A 17,614-nucleotide genomic window follows, 5' to 3' on the forward strand; every position below is an offset into this window, starting at 1 on the left:
CCCATCCGAGCTCCCGGAGCTTCTGGGGCGTCACCAAAAATGTGTGGGGCCTGGCGTTGTCCTGATGGAAGACAATTCGGCCTCTTTTGATCAAAGATGGCCTCTTCTACATGAGTGCTGCATTCAAGCGGTCCAGTTGTTAGCAGTACAGGTCCGAATTGAGCGTTTGGCCATAGGGGAGCAGCTCATAGTGGATGATTCCCTGCCAATCCCACCAAACACACAGAAGAACCTTCCTGGCCGTCAATCCAGGCTTGGCCACCGTCTGGGCAGCTTCACCGCTTTTCGACCACGACCGTTTGCGCTTCGCGTTGTCGTAAGTGATCCACTTTTCATCGCCAGTCACCATCCGCTTCAAAAACGGGTCGATTTTGTTGCGATTCAGAAGCGATTCGCAGGCATCCATACGGGCAAATATGTTCTTTTGCGTCAAGTCGTGTGGCACCCATACATCGAGCTTCTTTTTGAATCCAAGCTTCTTCAAATGGTTCATAACGGTTTGATGACTCATGCCCAGCTCTTGGCCGATGCTACGGCTGCTACTATGCCGGTCTCTTTCGATCAATTCAGCGATTTTATCGCAATTTTTGACGACAGGCTTTTCGGACCGTGGCGCATCTTCGATCACCTCTGCACCAGAACGAAAACGTTGAAACCATCGTTGTGCGGTGGAAATGGAAACTGTATCGGGTCCATAAACTGTACAAATTTTATTGGCAGCATGAGATGCATTTTTGCCTTTATCGTAGTAGTACTGTAAAATATGCCGAATTTTCTCTTTATTTTGCTCCATGTTTGCGACGGTATAACTCACGAACGACTTAAAGCAAACAACAATTAATCAAACACGTGTTAGCACGTGAAAAGAGCTTTCCAAAAAGCTCTAGCGTGAACCGATGCGACGAATACAACTAGAGCTACGCGCTTGCAAAGAGAAGCTTGCGGAAATACCGCAAGACTTTTTTGACAACCTTTATTATTTATTCGTGGAAGGGTCTTCTAATATTAAAGGTAGTAATCAATTTCCGAATCCTCAAATTATAATAGGTATTACCAGAGAATGTTAATGAATTTTTGTCATGTCGAGTGGCCGGGGCTCCGTATGTATGTATGCACCCTTATATGTACATATGTAAATATGTCTTCTAACTGTTCGACAGTCGCGAGTTAATGCGACTTAGATTCCTTGAACAAATCTAGCGAACCACACATTTCTGTCCGCAAAGTCGCATATATGTACCCTATGATCAAAAAGTACCGGGAATGTTTAAATAAAACACAATAGAGTTAAATTTCAAGCAAATATATATTATCTCCTTCAAAATATGACTCGTCTGAAGCAACACACGTTTAACCCAGTCCTCCAAACACCCCCGGCAGGCCGACATGGCCTTCAGCTCCTTCGTCGTATTCTCTTTGATCAGTGCGATGGCGCGTTACCAACATGCAAAATCCAAGAATTGTTTGTTCACAATTCCGGCCGTTCGCAACATACAGCATCTCTCCAAGGCTTCAAAACGGATAAATAATATTCTTTATTGACTGTCTGGCCCGATGGAAGGTACTCATGGTGGACTATGCCTTGGCAATCGAAGAAAACAGTCAACATCACCTTCCCGGTTCTTTTTGCTCATAGGGTATACATATCCCATCTTTTCACTGACGGACAAGAAGGCAGTCGCAGTTGTTGTTTTTTATATGCATAGATTTTGCGTTCGTTGAAGGCTTGTATATATTTATATACATATGCGTGTATGCGCGTTTGGCTTTCTGGATGCATCCATGGATATTAGAACATTTTCTCATCAATACGTGTATGTAACTAGTTCAGATTTGACTAAAGAGATTAAATATAGGAATGCATATTCATATGATTGCCTTTGTGGCTGTTTTACATAAAAATCAGTTCAAAAGATGTATGTATAATTTTTTATAGAAAATAAATTTATAAATAACAGGTATTAGAAAAGCTGAATACACTATTTTAAATCAATTCTAATTAAACCAAATACAAAAAATGAAATAAAAATATCGAACAAAGAAAAATACTTAAGGGACTTGAACCTGAGTCAAATATGGGACGATGTACTGCATACACGACACATCTTTCACGATTGCGCTAAACTATAATTACTAATAAACTTTTCTAAATCAGTCATTTATTCGATTCGCAGTTTTTATGCACATACCTATTCTGCGTTAGTTGAAAGTTTGTATGCGTAATTATATATAATATGTACATATGTATGTGTGTATGCGCGTTTGGCTTTCAGGACGGATATTAGAATGATATTTTCTCAACAATATAATTTGGATTTGATGAAAGAGATTAAAGACATATGTATGTACATATTTTCTGTTTTGATTGATTTATATAAAAATCAGGTCATATCCAGTATGAACTATTTTATACCGAAAAGAAATTTCCATTTATGAAATACAAAAAAAAACAGTATTTTAAAGAAATTTTAATTAAAATAAACTGAAAAATTTTACCAAACTTTCCTGGTTTGAATTGTAAAAAAAAATGTGCAAGAAAAAAATATGACTTCAGGACTTGAACCTGAATTAAATACGTGCCAAAAAACCAAACAAATAATTCCGCCGACTTTAGCTTCTGCACCACAAATTAACTGCCGCGCGGTCTTCTTAATCGCAAATTTATTCGCTTCGCTGTGGGCATGAAATAAGCCGATTTCCTTAGTAGTGTGCCGAAAAATCTTATGAAATTCCTTAGTAGTTTGGTAAACGCAGAAAAAATCTGAATTCCTGTCCTAGCGTGGTAAGTAAATATAGAAACCCTCCACTTGCGTGGTATATATCTGCAATCCCCCACTAGTGAGGAAAGTTGAATTTGAAAATTCCTTAATATGAATCTACAAATTAGTACTCGAAAAAAGCTCATTTAACATTTGCTCCTTCTCATTCCATTAACATTCTCTGGTATTACTATAAAAAAATTATTACAAAAGTGTGAGCTGTTACAATTACATTATAAATTTGTTATCTCCAATTAAGGCTCCTGAAAATAAAATATAATGTTCCAATATCTTTATGATTTGTTGAAAATAATAATCATTGTCGCGATTAAGTATTTAGTAATTAAATAGATTTAACTAAATTTTAAAATATGGATGATTAAATGGCTGAAGATTAGGCGATAGATTGTAAATCTATTTATATGAATAAATTCTTTTTAATCAAAACAAATTTACTAAATAAGTAGATTTAACGAAATTTTTGGCTTTGGTCAATAATAACATTAGACTGCAATTCTAAAGAAGTAAATATGATTTAATTTATATTTATAGCTTTGGAGGTTATTAGTTTATTTAACTTAAAGCCTTTAGTTTTATTGTGAGTACTAATCTTTCAAATTTATAGTAATTAAATTTATAATTATTTTGATTATATTTAAATGAAGGTAGGGAGGAGTTGTATTTGTATTATATTGTTGTATTTATTTAGTGTTTATATAGAAATACATGTATATAATTTGTTCAATTATTTTCATTATAGTTTAATATAAAAGCAGCAAAACATTAACTTAAATAAAAAATTATGTAATTAAAGTTATTACAGTTATAATTGTTATAATTGTTATAAGAGTATATTGATTATTTAAGACTAATAGTTGAATGACCAATTATTTTGGTAAAACTCCAATGAATAGTGGAAGTCCACCTAAAGATAATAAAATTTAGAAATAATATAAATTTAAAGATTTTTGAATTGAATAGTTGGTTAAAGTGACAGGTACATTTTAAAATTATTTAAAATAAATGTTAAACTAAATGATGAAAATGTATAAAAACAAAAAAAAAACTGTTCATATTGATTCACTAGCTTTTATTGCAGCTAGTTTTCATCCTAGATGATTAATTGATGAAAATGCTATAAGTTTACGTAAAGATGTTTGATTTAATCCTCTTATTGATCCAACAATTGTTGAAAGAATCATTACTGAAAAAACAAAAGTATTTGTTGAATTCTAATATATAAAATTAATATAACTGGCGCAATTTTTTGTCATGTTATTAATATATATATACATACATATATATAATTGGCGCGTACACCCTTTCTGGGTATTTGGCCGAGCTCTTCCTCCTATTTGTGGTGTGCGTCTTGATGTTGATCCACAAATGGAGGGACCTACAACGGCAAATATTTCTTATGAGGAGCTTTTTCATGGCAGAAATACACTCGGAGGTTTGCCATTGCCTGCCGAGGGGCGACCGCTGTTAGAAAAAACGTCTTTTTTATTTTGATCTTTCTCCGAGATTCGAACCTACGTTCTCTCTGAATTCCGAATGGTAAAGCATTTATTCATGATAAACCTTCTATAACATTAGTAAATCAAAAATGAAAAGGCGAAGCTCCTCTTTTTAATAGTAGAGAGGAATAAATAATTATATTATAGACGGCACGCGAACCACACAGGTGGAAGAGGTAAACTTCGTTAAAAAACTCCCTCAACCCGTGCCTATTGGGTGGGCTTGGCAGCCGGGGGACTAAACGAGGCTGTCTTCGAACGGAGTCCTCCTGATATCAGGCCGCCTCTGGTTGTAACGGTGGCCTTGCCATGGTATGGGGCGCTGCCATGGTCGACCGGATAGTTCCCCTTTATCCTCTTTGGTCACCGCGCATGGCGACATGCGCAGCTCACAAACTTAACCAACAGTCGGACAAATGGACATGACGTACGAGCAATGACGAACTGAGGATGACTGCGTCACCCTCAGAGAATGAGCTCTTGGCATTCCAAACCGTTCGCACGACGAGGCTGGGAAGGTAACGAAGAAGCACAAGATTTCGGATCAGGGTAGAGTTGCCTACCAAGCGATTTCGTGAGGTGGCACGGCATTGGTGGATGAAACCTCTAACCGCGAAAAACCAGTGCTTCACAAGTGGTTAGAGATAGAGGCACGGTTGTCTTGCATAGTCGTCGACCATGTCATGGTGAGCCCGGAGGGTCAAACACCAGGTTTCGATTCGGTGGTGGTAGTCCGCGGTTACCATGTCATAAAATCCGGTTACCAATTCTCACTGTATTTTCTGACAAATGTGATTGGTAAAATCTACAACAGCTGTGAAGGTTTGAAACGCAAGCTAATTCGGGCTAGTGAGATTCCACGAAGGCCGAGGGCTCGCATCTGTGTACCAAAGATGGAGTTTGAAGCTAATCAACTGATCCCCTACCTTGAGGCTCATAATCGCTCGGTGCTGATGACTGACTGGTCGATCATCAAAGCGGAGGCTCCGTAAAAGCCCAGCACATCTTTCCTCCTTCTAAGTACAGAAAATAGTCTAGGACCACTGGAGAAAAAGGGAAATAAACTTCGGTTCGGCATTCGGAAGACCCAGCTGAAGATTTTCCGTTCTGCGTACCCAGAAGTCCTCTTCCAGGATGAGGTTGATGGTGCCAACGAACTGCTGCCTGCCATGCAGCTAGATGACACCGAGTTCGAAATAGGAAACCAATAAACATGGGTTTAAGGGCTGTCCAAATTAATCTTCAGCATTCACAGACTAAACCGTTCTCCTGGTGGAGGAAGAGGTGGACATCGCATCATTTCAGGAACCCTGGGTGTAGAGCACCGAGGTGAAGGGGTACTCTGGAAAAAACTACAATATCTACTGCAAACGGAGAGAAGGTAATCCCAGAAAATGTGTTGTACCTAAAAAACATTTAAACACATTTTTAATTCCATTGTATAGTTCACAGTATGTGACGGCTGTTGATGTGGTAGCCACTGACGGAGTCAGAATGACACTTTTCTCTATATACATGGCACATGATAGACCAGCACCGCCTGAGGAGACCCGTAAGCTTGTGCAGGAAAACTCAAGCAAAACCCTGCTTCTCGATGTCAATGTGAGGCATGCCTTATGGGGAAGCTCCGAAACACACGACCGAAGTGAGTCTCTTTATGATTTTATAATTAACACTAACTTGTTGGTATGTAACAGGGGAACACTCCCACTTTCACCTTTCCCAGTACGGAGTACTTCAGGGGATGGGAGGAGGGGATCGATGTTACCCTATTGTCTGAAAACAGCTTAGTAAGGTTAGACAATTGGAGGGTCTCCAACAAAAGGTCTTTTTCGGATCACAGCTGGATCTTCTACGATCTGGTTCTTAATGTTGATCCGCCCTTACCATATAGAAATCGACTAAGGTTCAGAAACGTAGTTAATAAAAGGATAGGAGAGATTCCCATCCACCAAAGTACTCTGACCGAAAACCTTGGGAGTAGGGTCACAACACTGGAGAAGGCATTTAGTAGGACTAACAAAACGTCCTGCCCCATAAAATTTACGAAAAAATCCCATTCTCCTTGGTGAAGCAGTGAGCTCTCAAAACTGAGGGAAAAATCTAGATCAATGTTTAACCTCAGCTACTCGACAGAAAATTGGGAATTGTACAGAGAGAGTCGGAGAAAATACAAGAAGGCAATTAAGGCCGCCAAGAAAGAGAGCTGGAGTGAATTTTGTTCACCAATCGAATCCACCAGGGATTCTACTATGCTCAGCCATGTCCTATCCAAAGGTCATTCAATGGCTTCTTGGGACAAGAGACCTGATTATACTTCGATTGCCATGACAAAAGAATCCTTAGAACTTATGCTGAACACGCATTTTCCGGGGTGCAGTGTCCACGATAGTGGGAGAGGAAATATCAGCCGGAGCCAATATAATCCACAGCATCTTGCAAAAGAAGCAATTACAAAGGAGGATGTTGCATGGGCAATTAAATATTTTCACATTTTTAACCTCCGGGGCCAGATGAGATCTTTCCAAAGATGTTACAGGAAACCTTGGACTGCATCCTAGCATGGGTAGAGGAAATTTTTAAAGCGTGTTTAAATTTAGGCCATATTTCAGATAGTTGGAAACTAGGCAAGGTCGTTTTCATTCCAAATATAGACAGGAGGGGACATGAGTCAGTGAAGGACTATAGGCCAATCAGTCTTTCGTCTTTCATGTTAAAAAGCTTTGAAAGACTTTTGGATGTATATCTCAGAAGCTCTTTGGAGAGCTGTGGTATATCATCTGCACAACACTCTTACCCTAAAGGCAAATCTACGGAGACAGCACTTCACGAGGTAATCCGAAAAATAGAGGGTTCTCTAAAGAAAAAACATCATACCAAGGCGGCATAACCAAGAAGGTCCACAGAGGCACTCCACAGGAGGGAGTATTACCTCCATTTCTCTGCTTATGCGTTATTAGCAAAATCTTAACAAATCTGAATAGAGGTGGGGTAAAAGCGGTGGCGTACGATGATGATGTGGTACTAATGGCGTCAGGATTGTGCCCTAATACGATCAGTGGGATCATCCAAAGGGCGTTAGGTGAGCTTAACTCTTGGGCCACAGGCTGTTGCCCAGGTTTAAACCCGCGTAAAACAGAACTTATGCTTTTCACCACCAGATATAATGTACCAACTTTTACCCTACCAAATACCAACGGACAAACTCTCTCACTATGACCCAGCGCAAAGTACTTAAGGGTAATTCAGCACTCCAAACTTAGCTGGAAATTAAACGTCGAAGAACGGTAAGGAAGGCAGAAATTGCTTTATATGCCTGTAAACGTATGGCTGGAAGAAGCCTAAGCCTACATTATGGCTGTATAAGGCGGTTATCCGACAAATTTTATCGTATGGCTCGGTAGTTTGGTGGAAAGCTCTAGGGAGAGAGTATAATACCAAATTACTCGGCAGAATACAAAGATCACCCGTGCAATAACGGTCGGTGAAATCGGATCATGTCCTAGAGAGGCTCTCAATGCACTATAGATCTACATATTAAGAAAACGGCAACCATGAGAGCATTTAGGTTAAAAGAAGCGGGTCGCTGGAAAGAAAAAAACTTATGGTCATGCCAGTCTATTATTGCGACAAACTCAGTTAATCTCGGTGAGGACAGATAACATCGTCCCGACGGTAACACTCAATAGGAACTTTGCCACTCTCTTTGCATCTAAGGAAGAATGGAATAAGGGATTCTCTCTAAACAACTTCGACACTGCAGTCTATACAGATGGCAGTAAAATGGACTGTGGTGTTGGAGCTGGTATATATTCTCACAGAATTAAAATTGAGAAATCTGTGCGCCTCCTTAATACCAGCAGTGTCTTCCAGGAAGAAATATTGGCAATTGGGGAAGCTTGTAGGCTACTAATCGCAGATTTCTCTTTTAACGGCTACAACAGCCTCTAAAGTGGTGAGTAGCCTCACCACCTTAAGTGTAAAGCATAAAGTTATCTTAACCTGGGGGATTGTAGATGGAAAGACCAGACGAAATGCAAAATTAGTAGAACGTTATGGCCTACCTACAAACTCAAGCAATCGTTGACATTAATACGCATGAAACGACGGGACGCGTGGAGACTAACGGTAGTCATAACTGGCTTTTGGTCTATCGGAGAACAAGCAGCCAAAAAGAGTATCCCTCACAATACATACTGTCACAGTTATAAACAACCGGAGAGAAAGGAGACAATTTTCCATTTCCTCTGTGAATGCCCTGCCCTATGGAAGGACAGCATGTTATCACTGGGCAAACCGCTGTTCGAGAGTCTCGAGCAACTGCCTGGCTTAAACGTCAACAACCTAATAATGTTCTTAAACCGCACAGACTGACTATAACCCTTAAACAAGTTGGTAATGAGGATGTGGCAACAAAATAGTGCCGAAGCACTAGTTGGATTCTGGAAGAATCCCCACTTTAACCGACCAACCCACCATGGGAAAATTATTGAGATATATTATAATATAATATTCGCGAATAATAAAACAGCAGATCCTATTGCTTGAGTTAAGAAATACTTAAGAGAGGCTTCTATTGATATTAAATTATTATCTCTTATTAGGGGGATGAAAAATAATAAATTAATTTCTAAACCTATTCAAGCACTTAATCAAGAATTAGATGATACTGTAATTAATGTTCCTACTATTATTAAAAAAAATATATGATTTTGGCAGAATTATTGAAAACTAAATCCTGTATAAATGGGATACGAACCCAGTAACTTAATTAACTTATCTTTTTAGGAATTTACTAAATTTGAAAAAATTATATGTGTTATTAATTAATTATGTTAGAGATAATGCTATATTTTGGTGTATGATGCACAAAAGCTTTTGATACTTTTAGACATAGTTTAATTCTACTAAATATAATGAATGTAAAGTTATTACATAATTTACCATATCAATGTAACCCTTTTTTTTTTGCCTGATAATTCATTAAAGGGAAATAACTTATTTAAAATGAAATAGGCTGTTTCCATTGAATTGTTTTAATGAAAAAGAGTAAATTTGATTCGCGGTATTTTTACTTTTAAGGAGGAAATACTAAAATATTTTATTAAATTTAAAATTTAATTATTTAATTTTTTTATTCAATATTTGTTATTAAGAATTTAGTAAATAAATAGATGTGACTCTGTGTAGTCAACGAGCATTTTCGTTAACTGTTCTTTCAACGAAAAGAAAAACATGCTATTCCGAAAAAATATAATTTATTTTATATACATATGTATATACATATATTCGAAGTTAAGGTAAATAGAAAATTACGGCACGGCGCCTCGAATTAATCTGCGCGACGTGGTATACGATCCAATTGCGACTGACTTTGCCCTGCAGTTGGGCGTGGATATATACTTGCTTTGATTGCTGCGCAGAGCAATTTACAAAAGTTTGTATATATGTACATACAGGTGTTAGAGTGCATGAGAGAGGGCAAGTGCATCGTAACCAAACATCCTCCCCCCGTTGGAAGACTCGGGCTTTCAACCTCATCCTGTCTTGGCAATGGGCATAGCTTTCGGATGGCTCTTCGGATGACTCCATTTGCAGTTTTTAGTACAGCGACACGTGCCACACGATCTGATCCATATATTAGTTCGGTGACTCTTGCTAGGGGCCACTTGAGAGGAGGCAGATTTTCGTCTTTTACTAAAACTATGTCGTTGACGCAGAGTTCGAAATTCTGTGTGCGCCACTTTGAGCGCTGCTGCAAGGTAGTTAAGTACTCCTCACGCCAACGTGCCCAAAATATCTGCTGGTAGTATGATACGCGCTGCCATTGATCCAAGCGATTAAAGTTAATCTTCGTGACATCTGGTTCAACGTAAGTAGAGATAGGAGCAGTGCCAATGAAGTGAGCTGGAGTTAGAACGTCTAAATCAGCCGGATTCTCTGAAAGTGGAAACAAAGGTCTTGAGTTAATAATTGCCGCTATGTGGCAAATAAGTGTGCGCAGTTCATCGAAGTTTAATAATGACGAGCCCACCGAGCGATGAAAATGATATTTCGCAGTTTTAACGGCCGCTTCCCAAAGCCCACCAAAGTGTGGAGAGCGAGGTGGAATGAAATGCCATTCTATGGTATTGGCTAGACAAAATTCATGAACTGCTTGCACATGATTATCGCTCAGGAATAAACGTTTTAATTCTGCCATCTCATTCTTAGCGCCAACAAAGTTGGTTGCGTTGTCCGACCATATACGAGTGGGGCGACAACGCGTTAGGATGAACCGCTTTAGTGCATTTAAGAATGCCTTCGTTGATAAGTCTGCTACGAGCTCCAAGTGCACAGCTTTCGTGGCAAAACATATGAATATGCAAATGTAACATTTTATGGGTTGCTTGTTGCGTATTTCGTTTTTATAATGGAATGGTCCACAATAATCGACGCCTGTGACCATAAATGCATAAGATGAGTTTACCCTATCTTCCGGAAGATCAGCCATAATATGTTCCGCTAAGTGCGGTTTAGCTCGAAAGCATAGAGTGCATTTGCTGACAACGTTCGTAACAGTTTTTCGTCCGCCAATAGGCCAATACTGCAGCCGAATGTATGCTAGTAGGGAACGAGGACCCGCGTGCAAATTGCGCCTATGAAAATGCATAATGATTGCCTGAGTGACAGGATGACGCCTCGGCAGTATGACTGGATGCTGCGCCTCGAAGTCGAGAGCTGAATTTTTCAGTCGTCCACCCACACGAAGCAATCCACAACTATCGATGAACGGTGATAGCGACGCAATGCAACTAGATGCCTTCACACCTTGACCGGCTTGAAGGAATTTGAGATCCTCTTTGAAGTGAAGCCTTTGGATGGTGCGCAGGAGTAGTTTTGTGCCACGGCGTATGCAATCAACAGTCAATCCAGAAAGCCGCAAGCGATTTTGGAACTTATAAATGTAACCAAAGACATGCTGTAATTTTTCAAATGAATTTATGAATTTACACCTGAGTGTTATGTCGACGTACTCAGATGTCGCAAATAACACCCTTTTGCGCATTTCTGGGAGTTGACTGACTTGACTGCAAGGCTTTGGCCAATTGTTTTTATCTTGAGCTAAAAAATCCGGTCCATGCAGCCATAGAGATGAGTTAATGAGGTCGTTAGAGGTTGCACCTCTGGATAAAATATCAGCTGGGTTAAAATTCGTAGGCACGTAGCGCCATTCCATACCCGCAGTCAACTCCTGTATAGTGGCTATGCGATTAGCTGTAAAGATTTGAAATCTTGAAGGTTCGTCACGGATCCAGGATAACACCACCGCCGAATCAGACCAACAATAATATCGACACGAGAAAAGTTTCATTTGAGCTATTTCATGCATGAGTTGCGCCAACAGGGAGGCACCGCACAACTCCAGCCTTGGAACCGTAAGAGTTTTTAAGGGCGCTACACGAGATTTTGAACATAGCAGTTGCGCCTGGTTTCTTCCTTGACTGACTGACACGACGTAAAGACAAGCTCCGTATGCTTCGATGCTGGCGTCACTAAAACCATGAATTTCATAGGCGCCATTCTGCTGGATTGACAAACGGGGAAACTTTATTTGCGGTATGCGGCCAAAATCTGCACACAAACTAAGCCACGATGAATGTAGTGATGAAGGCAAACTTTCATCCCAGTCAAGCCTTTCTTTCCAGATTTGTTGAAGAAAGATTTTGGCCTTCGAAATAATAGGGCCGATGAGACCGAGTGGGTCATAAAAACGAGCAATAGTTGACAAAATGGACCGCTTGCAATGTTTTGATGAAGGCTGCATTGGTGAGAACGCGAACAATAGGCAATCTGATGCAGGATCCCAAGTTAAACCGAGTGTTTTAGTTATATCGCTTCCATCGTCGAACTTAAGTAGTGTTTCTCGATCATCAGGTGGTATCGTCTGCAACAATTCAGGATTATTGGAGCACCACTTTCTCAACTTGAATCCTCCTTTTGCCAGCAGCTTTGTAGTTTGACTCATAATTTCCTTGACTTCTTGAATGGACTCACCGCCTGTAATAAGATCATCGACATAAAAATCGCGCTTTAATATTTTTGAGCCTATGGGGTAGACAGTTTGTTCATCAATGGCTAACTGGTGCATCGAACGAATTGAGAGGAATGAAGCTGGTCTTGTACCATAAGTGACTGTGTCAAGTTTAAAGACGGTGACCGGCTGCTGTGGGGAGTCACGCCACAAGATGCACTGCAGATAACTATCGGGCTCTGAGACTCGTACACAACGATACATCTTACATATGTCACCCGTCAAAGCAATTGGAAAGGTTCTAAACCGAAGCAATGTGTTGAACAGCTTAGGTTGTATGGTGGGTCCTGTCATAAGCAAGTCGTTCAACGAATATCCAGAAGATGAAGCCGCAGAGCCATCAAATACAACGCGGAGTTTTGTACTTGTGCTCTCTTCCTTCAAAACACAGTGATGTGGCAGAAAGTATTTGCAATACCGCAGATTGTTCTTAGTAACCAGTGACATATGTTTTAGATTCAAATACTCCCGTATGAATGCTGCATATTGGGCCTTCCTCTGTGGGTGGCGCTCCAATTTTCGCTCTAGATTAAGAAAACGACGAAACGCTTGTTGATAGGAGTCACCCAAGAGATCAATATTAAATTTTGCTGGTAGCCGGACCGAATAGTTCCCTGTAGACAAGCGCATATAATTGGCCTTAAAATGCGCCTCGCAGTCGAACTCTTCCTTGGAGTATGTGGCGACAGATTCACAGCAACTTTCAACCTCCCAAAATCTACGTACTAGTTGATCGATTTGAACATTGGATTCGTAACCTATGTCAAGTGATGACTGTGCGGCCAATATCGCTCCCCTTTGCCGGTGCGATTCACCACCTGTTACAACCCATCCTAACCTAGTTTTCTGTAGGCACGGTAGACCGTGAGCTAACTTTATTTGTCCAATGCATAAGAGATCATAGAAGAGGCTGGCTCCAATAAGCATGTCTATTCGTTGCGACTTGAAAAAACCTCGATCTGCTAAACAAATGTTCGACGGTATTTTCCAATGAGAAATATCCAAAGTAAAAGAGGGTTGATTGTCCGTTATGTTAGGAGCAACCAACGCTGTAATGCAGGTAGAGTACTCTGAGTTTTGAGACTGAATATTAATATTGACAGTCAAACCATCAGAGGCGAAGTTTGCATTACCAAGACCCGATACGTAGGTGGGTGACTTGGTTTTTCGCAACTGCAGTTGATGAGCAAGACGACACGTAATAATATGCAACTGCGACCCTGAGTCGAGCAGTGCACGACATGGTACCCATGTACCTGCGCTGTTCTTAACGTTGATGACAGCAGTGGCTAGAAGCACAACATCAGGACTGAGATTCTGAGCAGATGTGACAATTGACGTTGTTCGTGAGATTGCAGCCAAGGTGTGGTGTGTGACTGAAGTTGAAACAAGCTTGGAGGTGTTTGGAGGTGCTAATTGGGAGGATGCTTGCACTGAAGATGCAGGACCTTGTGACGACATTAGTGAAGAAGAGGAGTCGATATGTAGCAGACTGTGGTGCTTGGATCCACACGTACGACATAGACCAGCATTGCACGTTCGAAGCTGATGGCCTTTTCTGAGGCAGTTTAAACACAAAGCAAGCCTTTTGACCTCCTTAAGACGGAGTTGTGGAGATAAATTTAAAAAAGGGGTGCATGAATATACAGCATGGTCTGTGTTGTCGCAAAAAACACAGCCATTGGTTGAATTGTTTGTATTGTTAGTAGCAATAAATGATTTTCTACCATGGTTAATAGTTCTACTATTTTTTCCCACCTGAAAGCCACGAGTATACGCTGCCATGGAATGTTCTACATTCTCCAGCCTTTGACAACGCTTCTCCAGGAAACTTGTAAACTGCTCCCATGAGGGTATGAGATCTAACGGCGCAGCTTCCTCCCAATTTGCCTGCGTGATACTGTCGACTTTTTGCAGAAGAGTGTGTACGATTATACACCCCGCTATTTGCTCCGAATTCCCCATGGTGCGTAGGGCGCGCAGGTTTGCATTTACCTTGTCGGATAATTCACGAAGCTTCACCGCTGAAGAAGTGTCCACCTTTTTAATGCCCATAATCTCAGTGATGTATGCCTGAAAAATAAGACGCTTATTATTGAATCTTTTGTTAAGCAAATCTAGAGCCACAGAGTAGTTGTTGCCACTCATCTCCAACGAACGAATTGCATCCAGAGCTGGACCCTTCAGATTTGAACATAGGTGTTGCAACTTCTCGACATCCGTGAGGTCCGGATCCTTGTCTATAACGGTTGAAAACAAGGAAAAGAAATCTGTGTATTCCGTATATCCTCCACTGAATGTAGGCAGTCTGAGCTCAGGCAAACGTGGTCGACTTTGCAAAACAACTGTTTGCCCTTCCAAAACCGGATCGTGCCGCATGGTTGAACAGGATGGCATTTGAGATTGACGTTTATGAATCTCACGCCGTATACGACACCGAAGTAAAAGGAGTAGCTCTTCAAAATTTGAACGCAGTGCTCCGCAAAATTCGTCAAAATTGAGCTCCTCTAAGCTGTCATGAGCCAAGTTAAGCGTGCTGGAAATATGTTCGAGGCACTCCAACCGCACCTTTAAATCTACTTCGGTGAATGGATTAATTTTTTCGCCTTCGATTGCCCGTTCAATCGATTGCGCTTGTGCATAAATTGATTGCGCCTTACGTTTGTAAAAATCTCCATATCCTCAGGTGACAACCGAGAAGCTTCGTTTGTTGCCATCATACAAAATATTAAAAATGTATTAACGAAAAATAATATATATATACTATATATCCAATATTAAAGTTTTATGCGCGGGTTGAAGTTAGCAGTATATACCGTTTGAAGTTAGCGGTATGAGCAGGTTGAAGTTAGCGGGATATACCGTTGGAAGATAAAACTACCGTATGAATACCGTATGAAAATAGAGTTTTTATTGTTTTTTTTTTTTTTTTTTTTTTTTAAGTTCGTACATATGCTACTTTAGTTATGTACGTGTGCTTCTGTACTTCAACTGTATTTTGCTTTATTTATTTCAACTGTATTTTTTTTATATGTTTCAACTGTATTTTGCTTTATTTATTTCAACTGTATTTTTTATTTTATTTATTTCAACTATTTTTTATTTTATTTATTTCAACTATTTTTTGTTTTATTTATTTCAATAGATTTATTCCACGAGAATTTAAATAGGATTATATTAATCGCGATCACGTCGGGGTGACCAAAATGTGTAGTCAACGAGCATTTTCGTTAACAATTGCGACTGACTTTGCCCTGCAGTTGGGCGTAGATATATACTTGCTTTGATTGCTGCGCAGAGCAATTTACAAAAGTTTGTATATATGTACATACAGGTGTTAGAGTGCATGAGAGAGGGCAAGTGCATCGTTTATGTTGGTTGCGCTGACTGCGCTGACTGCGCTGCTTTCTGCATAACCAAACAGACTCTTTTAGAATGTAAAGTATTACCAGAGAATGTTAATGCAATGAGAAGGTGCAAATGTTACTGTAAGCTTTTTTTAGTACAATTGAGATCTGAAAGATTTGTAATAAGGTCATTTAGCACACCGAGTTTATAGACACCTCACTGACTTTTGCCCACACAAAAATTAGAAACACCACACATCTTTCACCTCAACACACGACACATTTCTCACCTCGACATTAAACCAATTAAATTTGTACTATTTTCGTATTTTTGAAATAATAAGCGAATACGTAAAATTTATTACATAATTTTTTTTTTTCAATTACATTAAAAAAAAAAACGATTTTAAAAAATAAAATTTATAAAAAAAAGTTTGCACCGGGAATTGAACTCGAGTCTAACATGTGGCGAGGAAAAATAGGCGGTGCGTTTAGTTCTTCGACTGCTTATTTTTTGACCATTTTGTTACTTTTGAAATGATAAGCGGATACATAAAATTTATTAAAAATTTTTTTACGATTACATTAAAAAAAAATTTAAAAACGAAAAAAAAAAAATTTGCACCGAGAATTGATGGCGAGTCACGTGGGGAGGATAAATACATTAAACTAATTAAATTTTTACTATTTTCGTATTTTTTTGAAATAATAAGCGAATACGTAAAATTTATTACATAATTTTTTTTTCAATTACATTACAAAAAAAAAAACGATTTTAAAAAATAAAATTTATAAAAAAAAGTTTGTACCGGGAATTGAACTCGAGTCTAACATGTGGCGAGGAAAAATAGGCGGTGCGTTTATTTCTTCGACTGCTTATTTTTTGACCATTTTGTTACTTTTGAAATGATAAGCGGATACATAAAATTTATTAAAAATTTTTTACGATTACATTAAAAAAAACACATTAAAAAAAAAAAAAAAAATTGGCGCCGAGAATTGATGCCGAGTCACATGGGGAGGATAAATACGCAGTGCGTTTATTTCTGCGCCTGCGTTGTGAACCAAGGTTTTGTGCATGCGCGCGACGCGAATAAATTTTAATAAAGTTCTGAAAGTAATTCAAGAAGTTTTTCATTACATATATTCATAAATGAACGTATACTCTATATGTACATAAATGATGGTATATGACAATATACATACATAATATGTATGTACATGTCAATAGGAGGTATTTGCATTAAGAAAAAAAAAACGGTTTAAGATAAATCAACACTTATTTTATATTGTATGCCAATTTATAGTTTATGTATTCGACAGCATTTACATACATATGTAGGTATGTACATTTGTATATGAAAAACAATAATGCACAAGCGCAAGAACATCATCTTCCTTTCATACATATGTACATATGCATGTATGCCCAAATAACCTTGACTTATGTATGTACACAAGTCACAGCACATCACATTCTTACAAGACAAATACACATACGCACTAGCGAGTTTCTTCCTAACAAGTGCAAAAACAATTCTGCTCTATGTTATGTCCTAGCATATATATGTACATACATATATGAGTATACCTACTTGCCTTCTAAACTTCCTACAAAATAATTGTATTCATATGTTACTACATCCATGCACGTTCATACATTCAAGCATATGTATATGCGCGAGCACAGCGCTCCCTTCTTGCTTCCGTGCACTTTTGTCTTTCACCAGTCGATATTCCTAATATTGTACTTACAAAAACACGATATGTACTTTGATAGACGCAAAAGCAACAGCAAGCGCAACGCCATGGCCGCTTTGCCACCGCACATTCTAAAATGTTCTAGAACACAACAAAAACACATACCTCACATGCGCATGTCGCCCAAAGCTAAAATCTAAGCCTAGCGACTACAAA

At 39.1% G+C, this 17,614-nt stretch overlaps 1 pseudogene; it reads right to left on the reverse strand.

Annotated features, from left to right (window-relative positions):
• Nucleotides 1-3,500: 3,500 nt before the first annotated feature.
• On the reverse strand, nucleotides 3,501-14,729 carry LOC129250161 (uncharacterized; annotated as a pseudogene).
• Nucleotides 14,730-17,614: the final 2,885 nt, after the last annotated feature.

Source organism: Anastrepha obliqua, chromosome 6 (assembly GCF_027943255.1).
Source record: "Anastrepha obliqua isolate idAnaObli1 chromosome 6, idAnaObli1_1.0, whole genome shotgun sequence".
Classification (NCBI taxonomy): Eukaryota; Metazoa; Arthropoda; class Insecta; order Diptera; family Tephritidae; genus Anastrepha; species Anastrepha obliqua.